This window comes from Equus quagga, chromosome 21 (assembly GCF_021613505.1).
Source record: "Equus quagga isolate Etosha38 chromosome 21, UCLA_HA_Equagga_1.0, whole genome shotgun sequence".
Lineage (NCBI taxonomy): Eukaryota > Metazoa > Chordata > Mammalia > Perissodactyla > Equidae > Equus > Equus quagga.
The window spans coordinates 10,059,587-10,077,332 of record NC_060287.1 but is presented as its reverse complement, the minus strand read 5'-3'; the positions used below and the strand labels follow the sequence as shown (position 1 = coordinate 10,077,332).

Here is a 17,746-nt window from a genome sequence, read left to right as displayed (position 1 = left end):
CACAGAAATTCTCATGAAAAAGCATAATATTCTCATAGAAAAGCATAAAAGAAAAGATCATAGACATGGTGGTCAGAGCTAATTAAATTTAAAGCCCTCACCCACTCCTTCCTTTCTCCTCGCTCTACTTATTTTTGCAGACTGGCTTTTTTTCAGGTACTAAGACTGTACAGTTTTGTAAAAGCATAAGAAATATCAGACATTCTAAAGATATCATTGATTACTTAAGATAACCACTTCTTATCTGTACAGTGCCTATCTCTGACCATTCCAAATTACTTTCCAATAGTTACCAATTATGCAATTACTGTATAAGATAGCAAATAGCACTGTCTATTTTTAGACAAAAAAATCAAGTCACAAAGGTTAAGAGGCATTATTAGGTCCTTAGGAAAGTCCCAGAAAATCAACTCCGAGCATTAAATCTACAGAACATTTGTTCACCAAACATTTTGGAGACTTTTTCTGCACCAGGCATGGCTCTAGATCAGCAGTGACCAAGAGTGACAAGGTCCTTGTCCTCATGGAGCTGATATTGCAGGAAGTAAAATCAATGGTAAAGAGTTAGACATGGTATTCAAACGATGCCAGCCCTGTTTGGGTTTTTGTTTGTTTGCTTGTTTGAGTTGTTTGTAAGTCATTTACTGCTGAAATGGAAAAGGACTGATTAAGGTGCTCCCTTGGAGGCTGTACGTGGAATTGTAGGTTACCGCTGGACAGATTCCAGAAACTTGAGCTGAACTGGGAGATGTATGTAACCTTACTGTAAAGTAGCCCCTCTTTCGTATGAAATCAAAAACGTATTAGAGAAGAAGAGATATTAGAATTGGGAAGAAGAGGAAGAGAAAATGCCCATTGTTTCAGAAGAAGTTAATCCTCTCTGAAGCCACTTCTCTGGCTCATCAACTCAAACTGCCTAAGAAATATGTCCCTCAAGGAGGTCCTTTGACACTTCAGCTGCTTGAGCATCAGCAGCTCCACAGCTTTCATCATCAACTGATTGCCCAAGTTCCTCAGACATGTAAGCGAAGTGATGGAAAACAACCCCTTAAAGTAGGGACTTGACCTGTGGAATTAATGACCTATATTTTCAAATCGGCAAATACTTTCACCTAGAACAGTTACATGTTCTATATGTAATATATGGATATGACCTGAAGTCCCTGCAAAGGGGATGGGGATTTTTAAATTTAATCAACTCTGTTAGTGAGCCAAAAAAAAGAAATGTGCTTGTATATATATAAACATATATACACATATGCATACACATTACAAAATACTACTTTATAGAGCTAAAGAAATGGTGCTTTTGAATAATGAAACAGTGAGTGATTATAAAGACATATATACTCCTGTTTTCTAATACATACTTAGCAACCTAAAATGTGGCACAGTTACATCGAAACTTGAATCTATAAAATAATTTCAAATTAAATATTAATCAAAGGTACAATTATACCAAATCAGTTTCATGCATTACCATTTTACAGGATGAAAGCAAACTGGAGTATAAATTATTTATAAGAAAAAATAATCTATAATAATATTGAGCTAATTATCACAGTAATTGAAGCATTTCATGGCAAGGGTAGAAAGAGGAGATTTTCTTTGTTCATATTTTCCCTATTCAAAATTTCATGAATAAATCATATGTTTTAATGCTATTTTTAAAAATCTAAATAAAATTTGATTCTGACATTCTTTAAAGCATTAAAAAATAAAAAAGAGCTTTCACTGAACCCATAATAGCATATAAAAACATTTCCGCAATGTGTATGTGTCAACGTATGTGTGTGGATATGAGTATCTTTTCTGGCTTCAGTAAAATCCCTTTAAATTTGGAAACATTTCGCTCAAATTAACATTCTTTCCTCCCTCCATTTAGTAGCACTAACTGTTCTAGCTTAGAAAGAGGTTATCATCAACACAAGTCAAAAGAAGTAGTTAGCAATGTCAAGGATTGTGCCCTTCCAGTGTCTGAATTTTATGTCTTCCTTTAAGCAAAAGCAGAAAGAAGTTCTAAAATTTTTAAATACGTAAAATTTTAAACATTTAACATGTTTATTTTATGCTTACAGGAAAAATATGTATATTTAAAAATATTCATATTAAAAATTTTACAGTAAATATCTTTAATTCTATTAACTTTTAAATTTAACATGATAAGAAAAAAATTTGAATTCTACTGAAAAATTTAAATTTTTCAGTAGGATTCTATGTGGTCAGGCTTTTTAATTGACGTTGAAGCAATGTATGTTGGATTATTAAAGCAAACACTGAGATGAAATTTTACACTATACATTTAACTATAAATGTTTGTGTTAGGTTATCTAATAATTTGGGGGGAAAATGATGCTTATTACTATTGATATATATCCAAACATATTTCTTTTGAATATCCATGCATAATATCTACTATTTAGCATAAATTCTAAAACATTAATTCATCCTAATTAAGGTATATTAAATTTATAGTTTGAGTTAACGACCAGAATATGCTGTTAAATAAATTAATGTTGTACCGGAAGCTCTTTCAAAAAGATTAGCTGAGCTGTGCAGTCGTAAACTTGACTTCTCATTAGAGTTGAGTCTAGAAAAAGAAATATTTGTTTCTAAATAGGAATAATAAAATGAGACACAAAGTAGACCAGGCACAAAAATATGGATAATTTGTGCAATCTCTCATTTCTACTGGGGAAACAAAATGCAAAATTGTACATTAGCACCTTTGAATATAAAGAAAACATTTTTTTTCATTGTTGTTGGTTGGAGGGGATCATTGTATAGCATCTTTTACTAACAGAGATTCAGTAATAACACACCATTTGTGACCTGTGGTGGGTACTACAAGTTACACACAGTGTTTAGAATTAAGTGGGAAACACAGAGAAGTAAACATTAATTACAATATAGGAGTCACCTTCTGTAATAAAGTAACTTAGGTGATATAGATAAGGTTACCCTTGACTTGTGAGGGCGGGATGAGTGGGATATACAGTAAGGAGGCTCGGAGGAAGGGACGGGTCTGCTGAGCTCTGAAACAATAATCAGCTTTTTCCAGATCAAAGGGATGGGGGTAGGAAAGTAATGCCAGGATCCCACAGATCCTTGCCCATCATTTTAAAGAATTTAGACTTTAAGAGCAATTAAAAGTCTCTGAGTGAGCAATCAAGAAGGACAGATCAGATTTTTACTTGTAAAGAAGTATTATAGTGATCTAGGTGCAAGAAGATGGTAATACTAATTAGAAAAATAGCAAAGGGGTTGGAGGTAAGTGGAAAAATTCTAAAGCTATTCAGGAAGAAACATCAGCAAGACCTGATGATCAACTGATGTGAACAGATGGAAAGAAAGGAAGAAAGAAAGAATAGATCTCAGGTTTCTGGCCTGGAGGCCCGGATGGATGGGGGTATCATTTTCATGGTTTGGAAATAAGAGAGGAAAGGTGGGGATGGAAAGGAAGATGGTAAGTCTGATTTTGGCCCTTTGTGCTGAAAGTGCTACCAGAACCTCCAAATGGAGCTGAGCATAGAGGTCTAGGCTAGAGATAATAGAACAAGGAGTGACACAGGACAACTCTGATAGCTGAATCCAAGGACGAAGGTGTGGTCATCTAGGGAAGGACACAGAACAAAAAGAGAAGACAAGTCCTCCAGGAACTAGAATATTTTAGCTATAGGCCAACAAAGACTCCGCCAGACAAATAAGAGGGAAATCAATAGCATATGTGTGATAGACCTTGCTGATTGCCTACTAAATACCCATTCTCTGTTCTTCCTTTCAACAAAACACCAAATTTTGTTTGGAGAAGAACAGGCCAGTTAAAAACACAGCTCTCCATGTGCCTTTGAAACTAAGGCTGGCCATGTGACAGTTCTGGCCAATGTGACATAACAGAATGTTAGACTGTGGGACTTCCAGGAAATTTTTTTCCTGATTAAAAAAAAAAATATGCTGCTGATTTTTTACATTCCTTCTTCTGATAAAGCACACAAAGGTGACACTGAGAGGTGCGGCAGTCATCTTAAAACCACAAGGAAGAAAGTCACATACTAATGTTGGCAGAGCAGAAAAACAAAAGGAAGCTGGATTCTTGATGGCTTCTTGGAGCTGCCATACTTTCTCCATACAGCCTTCGTTCAGAATCAAATTTAAACTTATTTGGTTAAATTGTCTGAGTTTGGTTACATGCAGTAGGATGCAATCCTGATCTAGCTGGGTGCCATGAAATTCTTGGAAAGAAAATATTTCAAAAAGAATGTCCATGTGTCAAATGCCTGTAAGAGGTAAACTATATCCATAATAGATGGCAAAGTTTAGAAAGCTGAAGTCAAGGCTATTAAGAGTAATGGGATATTAGTGAGAGAGAAGGGTAAGTTCCCACACCATTCTAAGTACCGCTTTGCAAAGTTTTGGTAAAGCACCATATTTAAATTGCCTATCTTTGGAATCTTGAATGGATTCCTGTTATGGCCCTCAACATGCTGATGCAGAAGAAAACATCCCTGGATGACAAAACGGAAACAGAATAGTATATTGTATTCTTACTCATACATTCTTGAAACAAAGGAACCATGAAGATAACCACACATCTGAATGAAAGTGTAAGTCCTTCTACACTTTTCAAATTGTAACAACTCATAGAAATAATTCACTGCAACATATTTTAAGAAAGGTCACAATGAAATATTTAAATGCTAATCATGCCAAGAACAATAGCTTTACAAACCCTCAAAAATATATTTATCATAAAAAACACACCGTGTGCTGGTATATAAAGAATAGATGTCATTTCACACATATTTATGTAGATTTTGAATCCACATTGTATATGAGAACATGACTGACTCTGGGAACAGAAAGCTCATTCTAATTTTTTAAATTAAAAAAATCTTTTTTTTGAGGAAGATTAGCCCTGAGCTAACATCTACCAATCCTCCTCTTTTTGCTGAGGAAGACTGGCCCTGAGTTAACATCTGTGCCCTTCTTCCTCTACTTTATATGTAGGACGCCTACCACAGCATGCCTTGTCAAGCGGTGCCATGTCTGCACCCGTGATCCGAACTGGCAAACTCTGGGCCGCCAAAGCAGAATGTGCACACTTAACTGCTGCGCCACTGGGCCGGCCCCAGAAAGCTCATTCTAAATGTAACTATATATGGCATTAGTTTGTCAGCCTTCACCTTCTTGAAATGAATAGACACATTCTTTGGAACCATCTAAATGGAAGAAGTAAACCTACTAATATGCCTAGCACAGTAAACAGCACACAGTACAACAGCTACCATTTATATAGTGCTTTATTGGCCATGCACAGTTCTAAGCACTTTATATACATCAACTTTTTTAATACTCCCCAAACCTCCATAAGGTAAGTAGAATACCCTCATTTTATAGATGAGGGAACTGAAGCATAGAGAGGTTAAGTAAATTCACCAAGGTCATAGAGCTATGCTAAATGAGCATTTATTGTTTGTAGGGGACAAAATTTGTTTTAACTTAATGATAGAATTAATTGTAACTAACAATGAAGAGTTTTCACAACGTACCCTACGGATGAGAGCACCATAAAGGGTTAAGAGAATCCACAAACTCTTCTTGGACTAGGTCATAACAAATGTATTATTATTCCCCCGGAGTTGACGATTAAAATTTTGAGGAAGGCTTAAAGAATTATAACCTAACATAGTCCAGAAAGAATTCATTTCATGGGAGACCATACAGAGACCTAAGTGGTAATTCCTTTTTAAAAAAAGAAAAGAAGAAAAGAAAAAGAAAAATGCTCAGGAATTGACTTTACTGCCTACCAACATCACAGAGTCTGACCACAGAATCCTGAGGTTCTTCAAGTTATTAGTTTTTGGTGATTTAGGCAAAAGATGAGAGGAGTGGAGGCAAGGGCAACTGCCAACATGTTCTCAATCCACTAGCCATAAAAATATTTCTCCTCTCCTGTGGAATTTTGGCTTATTGCTACTTTCTTTCTTGAGGTGGTCCCAAAGGAAAATATGCTATAATCACATTTCCCAAGAATTCTCTTAAGCAAGATTCAACAAGGTTGCAACCTGTCCTCCACTTTCATTTGAGAACTTAGGGAAGTCACATGGGTAAGCTATGACACGTGCTGAGCTATAGGATCAAAATGCTCTCAATGTCTTTCTACATCAAACAGGCTCTAATCCATTTTCTGGTGTCTGTCTGAGATAAGAATCTAATAAAAGGGTAACCTAATGTGACTCAATCTAGATAAAGTACAATATTATCTGGTAAAGAGATACAGAGTGATGGACAGGGAGAGATTGAGACAGAACATAAACTTTGGCGGGGTGTCCTTTCCCATTTTCTTTTTAACTTGCTGGCTTTTATTCTAAGTTTTACTCCATCATTTACTGGATATGATTAAAAATGTCCCCATTAAGGCATACTAAATAACCTGGTCATAAACTTTTATTTCTCTTGACAAGTGTAAAATGTCATACGCGCTATTAAAACTTCAATTTAAACCTTAGGTTAAATACGACACGACCTAAAATGTTACTGAAGCTACAATTCCCACTCTGGATACTAAGAGACTGAGATTAGAAGCTGTTTTATTATACTCACAACCCAAATTAAACATGAGATATACTTTATTAAAAATTAGGCCCCACTTAATAATTATCTTCAAACACATGAACTGCTATATAAAAAAAACGGCTTTTCTGTTATCACTTAGCACGTAAAATGAAAGAAAAGCCTTACGCTGTAGCATAGGACTTAAGCAAATTAAAGTAATAACTTTGTGTTAACATATGCTGATGCATATAAGGGATATTGATGTTGGAGGCTAGATAATCTTTTGCTCTCAACCTCTTTTCATACAACAAATGATCTTCAGATAATTTAAGCTAAAAGTCAGAGGAATAGATTAAATGAGTTCCAAATGACCCTTTCAACACGGTTCTATTCTTATTAATAAAAGCTGATTTTTCTACACTTTTCATTCTAGAAAATGCAAAGCAAAATAAGAATCTAGCATTTCACTTTTGGATTGTGTTAAGTAAATATAGCTTTCCATGGATTTACTTAAAAACACCTAAGATACATTTCATGTATTACTTTCTTTGAAAAACAATGGCATGGATATTAACAAAGGTTTGAGAATCCTATTCTTGCTTAACGTCTCACTAGCTATAAATATTCCTACGTAGGAAACAATGTTTTTCCTTCCCATTCAGGCAAACGTATTTCTGTATTTTTCCAAGCTCACTCCCTTCCATAACAGTACTACCCCCGCCTGCACCCCCGTGCCTTCCTCCCCCCCACTCCCTTTCCCCATGTCTGTCTCTTGCTTACGATCCTCATGCTTGTTCACTCTCTTTCTCTCTGTGTATGTCTCTCTCTGTTACTCTGGATGTACGTCCCTCCAGTGCTTTCCTTTCTGTGTCTCTTTCTCCATTTCTGCACCTGTCTTGCTGTCCCTCCCAGTCTCTTACATGACCCTCCCCAATTTTCCCTCCCCGACTACTGTTTTAGAAACCCAGGATAATTCACGTAAAATCACGTTTACCTGCTTTTCTAAAAAAAAAAATAACCAACCACATTGGGCTCATATTCCCAAAAGGTGTGTGTTTGACTCTAGGGGACGAGCAGGAGTCTATGAACTCCAGTTTAGCACAGTGTACACCAGTGCTTCTCAAACTTTAATTTGCATATGAGTCATCTTGGAATATTGTTAAAATACAGAGTTTGATTCAGTTGGTCGGGATTGGGACCCAACATTCAGCTTCTCTAACATGTTTCCAGGGGATGCCCATGATGCTTGTCCATGAACTAGATTTTGAGTGGGGGCCTCCAGCTGCTGCCTGTAGTAGACCGAATCCTTCCCAAACCGGAGTTTGTCTCCCTAACACTGCTAGACACAACATTACCATCAGTATGGATTTCTTCTCTTTCTTATCTCTCTCTTGCCTAGTTACTGCAGCATCTACATTTCCATTGGTTTTTACAAAAAATTGTATTTCATCAACCACAGACCAAAGCCTAAGATCATAATAAGAAATTTAAAACATTACTATGAAGTAATTTTCCTTTGATTTCTTGTCAAATTTGCTTCATTAAATATAATTCTACTAGACTATGGTAATAGCTTTACATACAATATACATATTTCTGGCAAAGTACAAATGCAAATAATTCTGCTTTACTTAACATTATTTTGTGTATTTTTTCCCCCATCCCGAAAGAAAAAGAGAAAGTAAAGAATGTTAGGTCTGTTTGGCATATGTAAACTTTCCCTAGGGAACTTCAGAAAACCCCTTTAGACACTGTCAATACGAACTGTTTCCTTATCAGTTAGGGAGTTTATCTCCCCCCACCCCCACGTTTTTTTTCTGTTAGACATTCATTAGGGTCGTAAACACAGGTTGATGTTACTCAGAGGGGGTCACTAAGAGAGCCAGTCCTACACTTATCAGAACCTAAACCACACTTATCAGAACCTAAAAAGAACTTGCTTGGTTTTTTGTACTATTGGAAGTCAGCTAAATTTCCTGAGTAATATGATTCCCAGAAAAGCTACTTAAATGTTCCAGAACCTTGAAAGAAAGAAAAACTCCCAGGAAATAGTACCTGATGACTGCATTCTAAGTACTGTGCTTTCAAATGAGTGTTTGAGATCATGTGAACTGCTTGACTTTATGAAGAAGTTATTTGGGAAATGAGTGAAATGGGTAGACTGTTCCTTGAAGTGGCATTATGATGCTTTATGATGTTCATCACACATGGATTAAAACACTTCCAAGTTACATGTTAGATCACTTCAATTACAAAGTGCCAGGAATGGTGCTAGGCACTTGGGTCACAGCATGGTTCCAGAGGAGGTGACCCTTGAGCTGACTGTAAGGGACTGACCAGTAGAACAGGAAGAGAAGCTCATTCCACGCTGAGGGAATGGAAAAGGGGGATTTCTTGGGACTGTGATGGGCTGCAGTAGACTAAACTACTGTTAGCCATTCAAAGCTAACATAACCTAATCCAAACTCTCAACTCCACCTGCATAGTCCTTGACTTGAACTTGACTTTGCCATCACCAATCACTGCATCTCTTGCAAAATCTCAAGTTCTACTGTCTCAGCCTCAAAAATTAAGCCAATCTCCAAGTCTAATCCTTGCTTTTCTCTTCATCTCCATTACTATCACCTGCTTCAAACTAGTACCATCTCCTGCCTGGGATACTACAGTAGCTTCCTAATTGGTCTCCCCAATATTTCTGCAACTCATTCTCTACACATGTAATGCTCAAGTATCACATTTTAAAATGTAAATTAGATCATGTCTGCTCCACCATTGCCTAAAAACCTTCTGTGGTTCTCATTGCACTGCACATACAATCCAACATCATTAACCTGGTTACAGGACCCTGCATGATCTAGCCCTCGCCTATCTCTCTAGCTGTCTCGCTTACTCATATGCCATACTAACCATCATTCATTTTCTCAAATATGTCCAAGTCTATCATTTTCTCATGGCCTTTTAGATATACTGTTCTTTTTACCTAAAATGCTTTTTCTTTCACTCTGTGTCTTGGTAACATCCACACGTATTTCAGCTCTCAGTTTGATCCCAATCCTTCCTGGCACTTGTCACAACTTTTAAGCATATTTGTATGGCTAGCTGCTTATTTTCTGTCCTCCTTCTCCTCCTCATTATACTGTAATTTCCATGAAGGCAGAACCCACTTCTTTTTGTCCACCAGTGAACAGCTAAAATTAAGTAGAATGCTGGGAAAGAGTTATTTAGGAAAAACCACCAATTTTTTTTGAATAAACGTTTTTTGGTATTCTTCCTATTTTTATTTAATTTCTGACTTTTTAAAAACAACATTTTTAATGTCCACATTATGTAACAAAGAGACAAAAGAACTTCTATGCCCCCAAAACATTCAATAGTGCTTTATTCTAACCTGACAAAAGAAGTTTAAATTGATAATTACTGACAGCTTACATTAATTTATATTGTATTAAGCAAAATTAATTATACTAAGAAGGCTTAGGTATGTTTTATTAAATAAATATCCCTGAAGCAAAAGTTTTAAACTAAATTAAAATTATTCTCAAGTTAGTCTGTACCATACCACATATCAAATACACGATGTGGGAAAGACTTTTAGCACTTAAATCATAAGTAAATTTGGATTAAAAGGAGGAGTGATATGATGATAAGATTTGAGAGATTCCAACCAGATCCACCTTGTTATTTTATTATTTTTTAAAGACAGTACTATTGATATGAGGAGACACTGCCAAGAATTTCCCATAAATAACTAAATACTGAATCGATTTTCTGGAAGTCTCAAGGGGCTTTATATCTAAGCATCAACTAGTGTTGAAATAATCATCACAGTGCTTTTCAGCATGTATGAACACTATCTACTGCTTGAGAAAATAAAAGGAGTGGCTCATGAGACCGGTAAGGTAACCTGGAACCCAAGATTACTGGATTAAATCTGGTCTAGGATGGTGTATCTAGTAATACTTAGCAAATGGAAGCTGCTTTGTAGCATCTAATCTAGACAGCTAAACTTTTCCATTTAGTCTTTACGACATAGCTATGTGTTCCAACACATCCAACGTCTGTTTTTGACCATTTAAGAAAAGATCGAATACTGATTAAATAATAAGTAGTTTTCCCTAGAGAATACACAGGGATGTTAGCATATCTAGAAGAATATCCACCAAAATTCCAACAGTAGTTAACTCTGGGTAATGAAATTACAAAAGCATGTATACATTTTAAAAGTGTTCTATAGTGAACATACATTAGTTCTGTAATCAGAAAAATAAAATACAGTTTTTCACAGTTATTTAAAAATTATTCTGTAAGCTTATTAATCATCTTCCTTAATCTGTGATTGCCAGTAAAGGAAATAAAGTGTATATTGTGCCCCCACTCTAAGATCCTTCTACAAATTTGTTAAAGATTCATATATAACAGTTATATGAGATGAAGGAAAAGAAAGAAGTCAACTGAACACATATCTTGAGCCTAAAATTTAATTAACTAAGAGTATTTTTAAGACAGAAAATAAGCTGTTGATTATGTATGAATGAATAGTACATTCTCTGACACAGCCATCTCCTCTAACACCCATATTCAAATGGTCAGCAAACTTTGCCTTTTTCTGCGAAAACACCCATTGAAACCCAAACCTTCTCTGTATACTCATCACCACTAAAATCTCTCACATGGATACTGGAATATAGGTTTCAGCTTTTATATTTCACATCAAAACACTTTGGAAAGATAGAACAAAAAAAAATGAAAGAGAATTTTCATATGCTTTCCAAAGAAAATGAAAGCTGTCTTCTCTGTTAATGGGGTATCCAAAGGATGCTGCTCTTACTTTTCCCAACAAATACAGAATTCACACTATATTTACTTGAAGACATAATGTGTCTACTCTTGCGACTTATGATACAATTTAAATCTGATATTTGGATGCAACAAGTGGTCTGATGGACTTACTACTTACATCGTTAAGATTTCATGATTTTTTCCCTGATTTTCTGATTTTTACTTCTCAGTTACTTAAGATGATAAAATAACTATAAACCCATAAGAAAGCCAAAAATAATTGTTATAAAAGGGAGCACTAGGGGCCAGCCCAGGGGCTTACTGGTTAAGTTTGTGTGCTCCACTTCAGTGTCCCAGGGTTCGAAGGTTCGGATAGCAGGCACAGACCTCTGCACTGCTCACCAAGCCATGCTGTGGCAGCATCTCACATACCAAACAGAGGAAGATTGGCAATAGATGTTAGCTCAGGGCCAATCTTCCTCACCAAAAAAAAAAAAAAAAAGAAAAACACACACACACACACAAAAAGAAAAAGGCAGTGCTATGTACTGAATGTTTGTGTCCCCCCAAAATCTCTATGTTGAAGTCATGTTTTTGTGTGTGGGGAAGGTCAGTCCTGAGCTAACATGTGTTGGCAACCTTCCTCTTTTTGCTTGAAGAAGATGGTGCCTGAGCTCACATCTGTGCCAATCTTCCTCCATTTTGTATGTAAGACACCACCACAACATGGCTTGAGAAGCAGTGCATAGGTCTGCACCTGGGATCTGAACCTGTGAACCCCAGGTCACCAAAGCAGAGTACATGAACGTAACCAGTATGCCACCAGGCTAGCCCTCTAGGCTGAAGTCTTAATATGTGATGTGACAGTATTTAGAAGTGAGGTCTTTGGGAGGTAATTAGGGTTGGATGAGTTCATGGGAGTGGATCCCCATGATGGGATTGGTGCCCCTTACACAGGGAAAGAGAGACCAGAGCTCTCTCTGCCGTGTGAGGAAACCAGAAAACTCTCACCAGAACCCGACCAACCATACTGGCAGCCTGATCTCCAACTTCCCAGCCTCTAGAACTGTGAGAAATAAATGTTTGTTGTTAAAGCTGCCCAGTGCATGGTTTTCTGGTTATAGCAGCCCAAGCTGACGAAGACAGGCAGCAACAAAAGAATATACTCTGATTAATAATAAAAACTCAAGTCTTGAGTAAATATAATGATGACATGGAACCAAGCAATATTGCTTCTTTACTTAAGTGAACAAATATGTAAACTTAAAAAGAAAAATTGAATGTTATCCCAATGGTACAAGTTATAAAAAGGAATTTTTTCATTTGTCCTTGAACAAAAAGGATTTGAGTCAATGCTATTTGCATGTCCTGCCTGCATTAGCAATGAGGATCCAAAGGTAAGGGGAAATTTCTCATACCACTGATCTCAGTTCAAGATGGAATTTAATATATTCACCAGACACTTTACTTAACCAGAAATTAAGAAAAATTAATTAATGAAGCATTGTATTTAAATTTTAGTATATTAACACACATATCTTAAAATTCAAAATGGAGTCAGAACCAACTCTATTTTTGAAGTCAGAAGCATCCAGATCTCCTTTGAGTAAATAATCCTAGTATCTGACCATAATGTAGCTAAAGAAAAAAAAGTAGTAAAAACAGCAGCACCAAAAATTAGCTTTATGATTTATAATTATGTGCCAGTCACTGTGCTACACACTTTATATGCATTATTTCATTTAATCATGAACCAATTTTGGAATGAAGAGTTAGTGCATTTTAGAATATGTGTACAAGGAAGTGGAAAGATATTTTAAAATCATAACCTAAATGACCCTATATCATTTTTCCTCGTGAATACTGAAAACAAAAATAAGACATATAAAAATGTTTTAGATTTGGGTCAAAGCCCTTCAAAATGGTTCGTTTTTAAAAAAGATAAAACAAATTAAAAAGACAAAACAAGGGACTTCTTTTTTCAAGATTTCATTTTATCCTTTTTCTCCCCAAAGCCCCCCGGTACATAGTTGTATATTTTTTTTAGTTGTGGGTCCTTCTAGTTGTGGCATGTGGGACTCCGCCTCAGTGTGGCCTGATGAGCAGTTCCATGTCCGTGCCCAGGAGCTGAACCAGCGAAACCCTGGGCCTCCGAAGCGGAGCAAGCGAACTTAACCACTTGGCCACGGGGTCGGCCCCCACAAGGGACATTTTTTAAGATTTTTAAATATTTATAAAGCAATATAAAGCTAGTCCAATTACAAAGACTAAAAGTCTGTCAGGATACAATGTGTGTGTGCGTGTGCACACATATGCAATCAATCAATATTTTATAATATAATGGTATATTCTATTTGCACCTGCTCATTTGAACTATTTCACCTCCAGGAGTAAGCCTTCCATCTTCCATGGTCCAGATTTTGAAAATACATTCTATTGTACCTAGGTAAACACGTGACTACTAAGCATACATGATCAGTTCACTTCCTCATTTTGCCCTAGTGAGGAAAATTGTATACCTCAAATTCTAAGTCACCTTAAGGAGCATCATTTAATATTAATAACAACAAAAGATCATAATGTATTGAAAGCAGTGGGAAAATATTACTTCAAAATACATTTTACCTCAAAGTAATTACTGTTAAAAAGCACTCCAGTTAATAAAATCTGAGAAGACTTAATCTTTGATTAATTGAACAAAATAATTTTTTTCCAGGAAAGATAGTTGTTCTGTGATTTTGCTGCTAAGAAAGCCAGCAGATGTCTGCCTAATCTGAAGAGAATTTCTCTTCCTCAGGAGAAAACAGCTTAAATAGGAAACAAATAGCCATATGCTGACCGTGCACTGCTTAGCAGATGACATAAAGAGCCAAGTCCTTCAATGGAAGGTATGGGGTCAAGGTTCAAACTAATTTTCCTTAAAATTCAATGTAATTATGCAAGATCAAATTACTTATTAAATATAAGTTGTGTCAAAGAACTGTGCTATCAATTTGAGCCATGCATAAAATGGAGTTCTAAATTTAGTAATCAGTGATGTTGGGTATAGGAGAATGCACCCGTAAAACATTTTCCTAAGCATTTAATAGATTCTCAAACAGAGTTAATCAAAACAAACAAGAAAATACTACTTGCAAGACCATTTTAGAAAGCTGTTTTTGAAACTGAATTAGATAGTGAGTTTTCATAAATCTTAGAAACAGCAATATCATTCAAATTTTCCAATTTAATGTCCTCATCAAGATATATCATTCTTGGCTTGCCAAGAAAAATAATAATTAAAATATAAATTTTAAAAATGCATCTGTGATTAAAACTTATTTTCCTTTACAGAGATAAACTTCTAAAAATTCCAGGTGGAAGCTTTACATATAAGGACTACTACATATTTCTTAGCATTCTAATTTTTAGACTTTATAACTGGGTGAGATAAATTTAATTGCATCAAAACTGAGTTTTGAAGAACAAGGAATACAGCATTTACCACAAGGCAAGGATCAGCACCAAAATGTTGGCCAGTGCTTTTCACTGGGTCTAACCTGATTATAATTGGGATTTAAATGAAAATAAAAATAAATAATCCTAAAGATAACCAATAAATACAATTCTTTGGGTGCATTAGTATATTTAAATAAATATTAAAAACACAATAGACAAAAATATTATCATTTCTATATAGAAAGGAAGGATTTAAATGACATTCCATATAATTTTGTTCCGAATGTTTCAGAGATTGACAGTTGCTAGGAACCAAGAAACCCAGTTGTTATTACAGCTGTAAAACTTGGTTTAAAGGCAAATAAAACACAGATAAATGTTTTTAAAAGCATTACCAACAACTGTGCTATGAAACCTGTGTTGCCTCAAGACACTTTGTTAATGTTATTGCTTTGGGCTAAAGCATCACTAAGAAATTAGATGCAATCTTCATCTTCCTGTGTTTGAGCCTTTGGGAAGAATAAAAATAGTTCTTATTAAACTTCTAGTACTTAAACTAAGGAAATATGAAAAAAAAAGTAGTTATATTCTCCAGGAAAAAAAAAAACTATAACAGTACTTTATAGATTTAACCTACAGCAAATATGACTCACATTTCCCTGCCCCTCCCCCACATCATTTATGTAACATATAAGAGGCTAGTTTTGACTTAAGGACAAAAATACATTTAAAAATGGTGAACGAGTAATAACCATGGCCTAAAATAAGTAACTGAAATACATATGAATTAAGTAGCTGTATCTATTTGTAGTGCACTGAAGCATAAATTTACTAAATAATAGTTTCCAAATTTTTTGAAAGACACAAAACCCATTGTAATTGCAGAATACTTAATTTTTCCCATATAACTTATGTGTCCAAATAATACAATTTATCCAAATAAAAACATGATTTTAATTATTGTAATTAAACTAGTATAAAAGTTATTGGAAGCAAACACTACTCAAACTTTTTTCAGAGATTCAAATAATTATTATTATCACTACTAAGGATCCTTACAATCAAACTATCCTTAACATCAAACTACAGTTGATAAACATAATATATATGTATATACACATTTCTCCCTTTCCAAGTACATAAATTGTTACTGAATATGATCTTAAATATTTTTAAAGTACTTTTATTAAATTTTATTCAGTAAATTATAATATTCTTTTCTCTCTGGAGCTGGAAAATGTTTTGGAGACACAATGAGGAATATCACGCTAAAATTTGTGAATTATTCATGAAGGGACTATGTATTTGAATATTTTACTGGTAAAAGTTACATAATGATCTTATGTCTGGTTTCAATTCCATGCTGGTATATTTATTGACTAAAGACTGGAAGAGCTTTTCCCATAATCAACTCTCAAGGTAATGGAATGTCTAGCTTACAAAAAGAACTTAACTGGAAACTAATAGTGTCTTTTAGAACATCTACACAAAAGCCAGATTAGAAAAGACAGCTGTCTAAATCCCTGTGCATTAAGGGTATCTTCATCATCTCAGGTACAACTGGAGGTGTTTTGAAAAGGAAGATCCAGAGGGTAAGCATTTAGACCTTCTATTCAGGTCTACAACCTTTTTTCAAAATTCTGACAATGATAAGAATGCAAGTAGAATAGGGAATAACCCAGAAACATGAGATGATCTTTGATATTTCTGCTGTTACACACTTCATTTATAAGGAATTATAATTCCAGAGAATAAACAATCATTCTGGTTTTCCTCCTGGTCTTCAGTTTTTTTCCTACCAAATACAGAAGTTGGCCTAGGTCATTAACATCACCTTTCTTGAGCCTCCAAATTTGTTTTCAAATGTTAACTGAAATTTATCTCCACAGGGAATAATTATTCTTAAATAAAAATGTGTCAAGAGTTAGAAAGGTGCTCATATAACTTTCAGAGATGATTTTATCGAAACATATATGTCCTTTTCTAAATAAGTTGAATCTTTAAACTTCTTTTGCTTGTGCTACATTTAAAGTTGAGCTTAAAAAAAAACAGAAAAAGACAAGGAAAAACAGCTTTCTGTTGGGATTATAGCTTTTATACACCTTACTGCTTTAGTTCTAACATCTTCACTGACAACCGAGGCAATAAGAGCAATGAGTTTATTACCAACTAACTATGAATAGAGACATAAACTTGGGTTTCAAGTTTATAGGTCTGACGCAGTTTTAAACAGTTACTTTAACTTTTTATTCTAACCAAATTTCATGCTCATATCAGACATCTTTGGCATTCTGTCTTAACTTAAGTACTACACAGTTCTGAGAGTGTGGTCAAATTATCTAAATTCTCTGGGGCTGATTCCACATTAATAATACGATTATATTGGAATAATTTGTCTCCAAATTCCTTTCTATGTCTATAATTTAATAATTACCTGTGGTTCTATATATCCAACTAGTTCAATGTTGGAGACAATGTTAGAGATTATGAAAACTGATGATATAATTAAAATTTTGAACATAAATTGTATCCAAGTATCAATCATCTTGGAGAACATTATATATAAATATATACATAGTTATATATACAATTTCACATATAATTATATATATTTAAACAAAGTGAATTAGATGTAAATTTCATTTGTCTCTCCAATCCCTACACAATTCTCAATTTCTGTCATATATACATATACACAGCAGGATTCTTGCAAGAGAATGAACCTTTCTGGCTACCTCTTGAATGTTTATTGAATAAAAGAGAAGCCTAATTCTTATTCAAATACAATACATATCTAGACTCTCTAGATATAACAATTTAATCATCAGTCTCAAATCCTTCTTGAGGTAATATCAAATGAGCTGCATTTGGTATTTGTATAAATAAACTGAATCACCAGCTCCCTGAGGGTTATACACACGTATTTCCTCCCAGGATGCACTACGGTAGCCAAGATACTGATGTATGAGGCATG

The 17,746-nt window shown here is 34.9% G+C and overlaps 1 protein-coding gene across 4 annotated transcripts in view; it reads right to left on the bottom strand.

Moving 5' to 3' along the window:
- ROBO1 (roundabout guidance receptor 1) overlaps nucleotides 1–17,746 on the bottom strand; it is a 380,310-nt gene that overhangs the window by 292,105 nt on the left and 70,459 nt on the right. The window lies entirely within an intron of this gene.